The 8084-nt window shown below is 41.5% G+C and overlaps 1 non-coding gene across 1 annotated transcript; it reads left to right on the top strand.

Moving 5' to 3' along the window:
• Window positions 1–4609: 4609 nt before the first annotated feature.
• Window positions 4610–4716, top strand: LOC123254818. Its single transcript, XR_006506709.1, has one exon. It is a non-coding gene; the product is annotated as a U6 spliceosomal RNA (small nuclear RNA).
• The last annotated feature ends 3368 nt before the right edge of the window (window positions 4717–8084 follow it).

The raw sequence follows: 8084 nt of genomic DNA, 5'->3' as shown, positions 1-8084 counted from the left end.
CCTTCCTTCCTTCCTTCCTTCCTTCCTTCCTTCCTTCCTTCCTTCCTTCCTTCCTTCCTTCCTCTTCTCTTGTAACATTTATAAGTGAGTCATCAGATTGCTCTATTTAATCTTCTTAACACACAGTGTAGATTAAATGGCTGAATGACTCAGACCATAGTTAAAATAAATGAGGGCCAAAATTAAAAGGCACTTAGATGGTTGTGCTAATAATTGCTGTGTCGGCAGCAGCCACACTGTCAAGAGAGAGGGGAGGGCTTCACCTAGTATGAAGAAATGGTTGTTGAGGCTGTGGGGGCGAATGGATGACTCCAGCCCTCTGTGCCAAATGGAGATGGATTAACCCTTGATTTCTCTGGGCCATGGAGCAGGGTGGTCACTAATTACTAACTAAGGAAAGTTCACCCAGGTCTAAACTACTACTTCAGGACTGAGGCTAACTCAGAGAATGTTGGAGTTGGACCCTTAGACACCCTCTGGATCAAAACCTTCATTTGCAAATGGGGAAACAGTCCCACAGAGGGGAAGGAATGTGCACAAAGGTTTTTGATGGCAGATCTAGGAGTAGAATTCAGGTCTCTTTTCACTAAGCCACAATGTCCAATATTCCCACCATCATGGTGAACCTAGGTACTGTGGAGCAGAGGGGAGAATAGGCACTAGCTCTTAGAACAAATTAAGGCTAGTCCTAGAGACAGAAGATCCTGGGTTCAAATCTGGCCTCAGATACTTTCTAACTATGTGACCCTGGAAAAGTCATTTAACCCCCATTGCCTAGCCTTTATCACTCTTCTGCCTTGGAACCAATATACAGCACTGATTTGAAGGCAGAAGGTAAGGTTTTGTTTTTTTTGTTTTTAAAGAACAAAGTTAAGAATCATGGAGAAGAAGAGATTTCAAAGATCTAACCAGACTGTGGCATTTAGGGACGCCAAAGCATAGCTAGTAAACTTTTCCTTCTTTAGTTGCTTCTATTTTATTTTTTTAAAAAACTCATTTTTTCAATTATATATTGAAACAATTTTTGACAGTTATTTAATGATATTTTGTCATTCAGATTCTCTTCCTTCCTCTTTCTTTCTCCTCCTTTCTGAGGCATAAATAGTCTGACATTGTTTATACCAGAGCTTTCATGCAATACCTATTTCCATATTCCTCATGTCATGACAGAAGACACATATCCCAGATACATGCTTTGATCTTCAATCAGACTCCAACAATTTCTTCTTTGACTCTGGACACCACTTTTTATCACTTGTCCCTTGGGGTTATCTTGGAACCTTGTTTTACTGATAAGAGTTTAGTCCTTCACTGTTGGTCATCATAATATATTTCTGTTACAGTATACATTATTCTCCTGGTTCTACTAACTTCACTTTGTGTCAGTTCATATAATTCTTTCCAGGTTTTTAGTTGTTTCCAGGTTTATTTGATTGTGTTGATTAATTACTTTTGTGACTCCATTGGCATATACTACTCAAGGTCAGCTAAACCCAAGAAATTCCTAGAAATGCTGTGGTCAAGTTAAAGCTATGTCAGAAAGCAACAGTCAAAAAGTAATCTGAAGGGCAGATAGATGACTCAGTGGATTAAGAGCCAGATCCAGAGACAAGAGGTTCTGTGTCTGGCTTCATACCTTTCCTAATTGTATGACCCTGGGTAAGTCATTTAACTCACCCCCACCCAAACTAACTAACCCTTATCTTTCTTATGACTTGGAACTAATACACAGTACTGACTCCAAGACAGAAAGTTAAAAAAAAGGCAACATGGAACCAGGGAATATATAAATCTTTGAGATCTATGCAAGGCATAGGGTCAAATATAAGGCAATCAGAATCAGATATGGAATGCTAGCAACAAGAAGACTTTCACAGAAAAGTAAATTCTGCCTTAGCCAGGAAACCTTATATATGCTATGACATGAGCCCATCTGGACATATGGCTAGTCTATGACCAGCAGGTGAGAGCAGGTGATTACTTTTGATGTAGATTGACCTAGATGGAGGTTGGTGTGTCAGGGATAAGGACAGCAGGGAGGTGCGGTGGATAGAGTGTTCAGCCTGAAGTCAGGAAGACTACTCTTCATATAAGTTCAAATTTGACCTCAGACACTTAGAAGCTGTGTGATCCTGGACAAGTCACTTAACCCTATTTGCTTTCATTTCCTCATCTGTAAAATGAGCTGGAAAATGAAATGGTAAATCACTCCAGTATTTCTGCCATGAGAACCCCAAATGGGGTTACAAAGAGTCAGACATGACTGAAAAGCAACTGAGCAACAACAAAATGTCAGGGATAGGTCAGATATGACCCTTCAATTCAAGGCTTTGATGGGAGAACTTCTGGCAAGGTGCTGGTTCTGTTGGAGTTATAGGCTCTGGGTTCTACCAAGCAGTTCCTCCCATAGCCCTAGAAGGACTTCTTGGAAATCAGTTTGGAGTGGGTGATGACTTCCTCTTCTAATCCAGGCTCTATCCCTACTCCAGAACTGTGCCAAGAAGCCTCATCTGGTGAAGTCTTCCTATTGGCTTCTGCAGCCCTTGCCAACATCACTTTCTTCGACACCATGGCCTGTGAGATGCTCCTGCAGCTGAATGCCATGCGCATCCTTCTAGAAGCCTGTGCCGACAGGCAGAGAGTAGACACTCCCTATACCCGAGATCAGGTGAGTATGTCTGCATAAAGAAGGACACCGAGCTAATCACGTCCAGCTGACAGTCTTATAAATTCAGAGTCAACATACAATAAACATTTGTTGTGTTCATGACACTGAAAGCATCGGGCTATGCTCTGGGGTGGGAAAACAATATCCAGAGAGTAAGTAAACTTAGTCCTTATCCTCAAGAGGCTTAAAGTCTTGTTGGGGAGATTATATCTCTATCCTCTGAGTGTCTGTCTGTGTGTCTATGTCCATATCTTTGACTACCTATCAAGGCTAGTCTCTATAGTTCCCAGCAAGATAATTAAGTCAACTCCCTTAGATCCTTCAGTATTACCATATCCCTTTAGGTTCTCTTCTATTATCCTCCTACCACCCAAGGCTCATACCCTCATGCTGAGTACACATTTTCTACTGCAAAGCCTTTCCCCAGTGAGGACAGAAATCTGTACTCTCAGGTCCTCTCTCCATATGGATTTGCCCATCCTGTGCTCCATCTCTTAGGGTTTAGCTCTCTGATTGGTTTTCTGATGACTGCATCACACTCTATCAGTTACTCAATTCTCATAAAGCAGGGAGGGTGGGCTAACATAATGGATGACAGAACTGGGAATTAGAATTATGAGTCAAATCTCTTAAAATGAAATTTAGCAGATAGTAGATGAAAAGTTCTATATTCTGGCTTAAGACATCAACTGAACAAGTATAAGGGATCAATGACAATAACAACCAGCATTTATTAGGCACCTACTGTGTGCTAGTGCTAGGGATATAATGGCAAAAGGTAGTCCCTGCTCTCAAGGAGCTCACAGTCTAATGGGAGAGACAATATGCAACAACTATGTGCAAATAAGATCTATATAGAATAAAATTGGAAATGATTAACAGAGGGAATACACCAGCATGAAGGGGGATTGAGAAAGGCTTTCTGGAGATGACAGTTCATGTGAAAAAGACTTAGTTCTTTTAGGGAATTTCAAGATCAATAGGGATTAGGAGTGTGGAAAAAAGGTGATGTGATTTTTTTGGCTGCATTAAGCAAGGTGTAATGTCCAGAATGAGGGAAGCGATAGTCCTTTGCCTTAGTCTCACCACCCCTGGGTCTTGTGGCTGGGCATTATATTTTAGGAAGAACTCATTGACAATGAGTCTAGAGGAAGAAGATCCAATATTGAAGGAATTTGATGATGCTTAGCCTGGAGAAAGGAAAGCTAAGGGAGAAGACAGACCATTACCTCTGCCTTCGAAAATTTGCTGGACCATCACATGGAAGAAGAACTTAACTTATTCTCTTTGGTTCCATGGATCAGTGAGCTGGAAATTGCTGAGAGGCAGATTTCAGCTTGATAGGAGAAAAACCATCCTATCCATGTGATAATGAGAATCTCTGGTAACAGAATTTCAGACTCCTTGGGCAAATTGAGGCTTAGTGGAGAGGGAATCTCTCCACTAGGATTACTAGGATATTTAGTGAGCCTCACTGAAGGGACAGCTCATTCCTTTGTTTATGAATGGGTCCAGTGAGGAAGTGTTTGGCTTAAGGAGAGTGTCACAGTTTCAGACTCTAGCTATCAAAGGAAATTGCCTCCTTCCTCTCCTCCTCCCCCATTCATTGTCTAGAGAAACCCATCATTGCCTGCACAGCCTGGGTTGGCCTCTGAGCCGAGTCTCTTCATCTGTATAACATCTCATGGTTTGTAATGTTCTTTCCCAACCATTACCTCTTTTGATCTCTGCTGCAGCACTGGGAATGAGATTAGGTGTATTAGAGCACAGAGCATAGACATGAAGCTGTAAGAGACCATAAAAGCCTTCTAGTTTCCTTCTCTCCATTTAACATATAAGGAAACTGAGACTTAGAGAGATTTAAATGTTTTGCCTAAGTCAGGGAGAATGATGATGGTGGTGGCAACTCATGTTCCAAGATGCAAGAAAAGGTGATTTCCTGTGCTTGCTTTGGCAGCACATATACTAAAATTGGAATGATACAGAGAAGATTATTATGGCCCCTACACAAGGATGGCATGCAAATTCATGAAGCATTCCATATTTTTTCAGAAAGTGATTTCCTCACAATTCTGGAAGCATTACAGAAATTACCAAAGCATTAGTATTGTTACCTATATTACAGATGATAACACTGAGGCCCAGAGAGAAGCAGCATCACAGAAATTAGTGGTAGAGCCAGGTTTGGAATGCAAGCCTTCTGACGTATATAGGCTAAACTTAATTTGTTCAGGGTATTCTGAGAGAGAAGGAGATGCTGTCCTGGGCTTCAAACTAATTGTTCTTATCTCATCTGTTGGGGATTTGGAAGGCTCCAAACCTTGGTATTCTGATGGGGGTAGTGGTGGTGGTAGTGAAGAAACTATTCATTTTTGTAACAAGCTTTGGTTAGAATTCATTTTCATAGATTTGCTGAAGGCAAACAAAGCCCTTTTAAGTCAAGTAGTGTTCTCAGTTTTTGATGTTCTGTCCTGGGAAAGCAGGTGTAAGAAAAACCTAGGGTACAGCCTAATCTGGGAAGGATTATAGGCAATCCTGAACAACCCACAAAATTCCAGTAGTTCCTTTCTAAATAAGTGTGTCTAAACTATGGAAGGAGAGTATTTTCTACTTATTGACACCAATTGGTGCTATACAGTTCACTAAGGAATTCCCAGGGCTTAGCAGTTTGTCTATAGTGTAGAGTTTTGGCTATTTGGATGAGCCTATAAATAACCACAGACAAACTGCAAAGTGCAATAAAACTGCCTTGTGAATGACTAAGTACACATGAGTGAAGGGATCTGGATTCCCAGGGCCTTTTCTCTGTCCCTACAGCTTTAAGGTTATAGAAAACCTAGGAAGAACTTCTCTTCCTTCTTTCTCTGTATTCTTTCCTTCTCCTTACAGATGCCTGCCTTTCACCTCTCTTCCCTCTCTTCTGGCCATTTACTCCAAGAGGATCCACATTGCTGGACCTTAGGACTGAGCTCTTCTCCTTCTTTGAGATGCTCAGTGCCTCTTTGCCTTCTGACTGTATTTCATTTTCCTGGGTGAGTTTCTACCTTGGATACAAGTGTGTTTCTTAGGATATAATCAACTCCACCAAAAAGAATAACATCTTTCTATAGTGCTTTCAGATAAAAAAATAGTGCTTTAGTCACAACAGCCCGGTCAGCTTGGATAGGTAGGCAGTGTAAGTGTCTTTATCCTCATTATACAGACAAGGCAACTAAGGATATTTGAGGTGACATTATTTATCTAGTGTTATACATCCTCTAAGTATCAAAACTGGGACTCGGACACAGGCCTTCTGACTCCCAAGTTGAAGTCTCTTTCCACTAGTCTATACAGTTTTTGTTTTAAACCCTTACCTTCTCGTTTGGAATCAATACAAGTATCAATTGTAAGGCAGAGGAGGTAGGCAATTGGAGTTAAGTGACTTTCCCAGGGTCACCTCGCTAGGAAGTGTTTGAGATGAGATTTAAACCCAGGGCCACCTGTCTCTAGACCTGGCTGTCTAACCACTGGGCCACCTAGCTGCACTGACCATGACTCTTTGACTTTGAGGTGAGGTAAGACCTTAAATATTTTATCACAGTCATCAAAATGAATGGAGTTGGCAGACCAGGGTCAACTGTGGCTGGATATCCCAGAGAGCTGGAGGTCACTAACTCCATAGAGAATGGCAACATGAGTAGGGTGGGAATGTGAGCCACTGAGAAAATCTGATGAGGGTCCCTTTGTCCATGACACCATCTTGGATGCAGCATACACTAAGATGCCTTGTTGGATGGGAGAGTGAATTCATCCATCTGTGCTTCAACCAAGCCGTGATTAGTGAAACCAGGGCAAAAGGACCTAGAAGACATAGGAAACCTCTGTATGAAGGGGAACCAGAGCTCATAAGGGTAGAGGAATTTGAGTTGCAAAGGATTTTACAGAAGAGGATATCCTTTCTCCATTAGACTGTGAGCTCCTTGAAGGCAGAGACTGGCTTTTATTTTTGCCATTCTTTATATACCTGGTCCTTAGCACAGTTCCTGGCACATAGTAGGCACTTAACAAATGCTTACTAATTATTGATTGACTGACTTCAGTGAGGGAAGGGGACTTCTCCAGCACCAAAGAGCCAGAAAATAGCAGAGCTGGGATTTAAATCTAACTTTTCTGGCTCTTGGGGGGGGGCACTAGATTTGGAGTAAGAGGACTTACTTTTAGGATTTTGCTACTTGCCAGATGTTTGACTGTGGGCAAGTCCCTCCCCCTCTCTGAGGTCTACCTCAGTTTCCTTTCTGTATGCTGAGGGCTTTGGACTAGATCCCTTGCAGCTTTAAATCCTATAATAATAATAACTAATATTTATATAGCACCTACTATGTCAAGTGCTTTGCAACTGTTATCTCTTGTCATCCTCACAACAATCCTGCAAGGTAGGTGCCATTATTACCCCCATTTCACAGATGAGGAAAATGAGGCAAACACATTAAGTGACTTACTCAGGGTCACACAGCTAGTAAGTATTTGAGACCAGACTTGAACTCAGGAGCCCTAAATCCAAAGCTCTTCCTGATGCCTTCAATTTTTCCAAGTGTGAAGTTGATGTTTCTTTTGGCTTTGTCCTGGGATATGGCTCCCAGAATCTGCTTTCCTTTTGTCTTTGACAAGCCCCTTTCCTTCCCTCCTCTCTTTTCCTCACTTATTCTTTCCCTTTTCCTCTTATTCCTTCCCTGTCCCCCTCCCCAAATCAGAGCTATCTTTCTCTTGAGTTAAGGATTGAACATTCATTAAGGAAACAAATGCAGAATCAGTGCAGTAGAGTAAGCAGCCTCCACATTCATGGGCAGGAGTCTTGGAGGAAGACAAAGAAGATAAATTACTTGGGCAAATGCTTTTCCATTCCCTCAGACACTTAGGAGATTAAACACTCCATGAACCTTCCGGTAATGAATCTCCTACCTAGCAGGATCTATATCCTCCAGTTGCATGTCAAAATGAAATAGAGTCATCCTCCAGGTGGGACCCCTCTTCTGTGTCACATTCATTGATGTCTGTCAGGGAAGATATATTGGGCCAGGCTGAGAGGATGGGAGCTGGGGCCTCCTCACCCTGCATTCTGGCCAGCACTGGACAAGAGGAAAAGGCTTCACCATGAATAGGATGCATTGCCAAAGATATCAAAGGATGTTTTTTGATGATAAAATGTTATTGGAAGAGCTAGAAGGGCCACTGGAGAGAAGTTGGTCTAGAATTTTTAAAACTGTGATCTGTAAACTTAATTTAAAAATATTTTGATAATGATTTTGATATCATTGGTTTCCTTTGGAATCTTACATATTTTAGTTTTTATTCTTAAAAACATTTTCCTAAGAAGGAATTTATATATTTAATCAGATTGCCAAAGGGAGTAACACAAAAAAGGGTAAGAACACCTGAT

The sequence above is a fragment of the Gracilinanus agilis genome, unplaced genomic scaffold, assembly GCF_016433145.1.
Source record: "Gracilinanus agilis isolate LMUSP501 unplaced genomic scaffold, AgileGrace unplaced_scaffold33342, whole genome shotgun sequence".
NCBI lineage: Eukaryota > Metazoa > Chordata > Mammalia > Didelphimorphia > Didelphidae > Gracilinanus > Gracilinanus agilis.
This window is presented reverse-complemented; position numbering and strand designations above follow the sequence as displayed.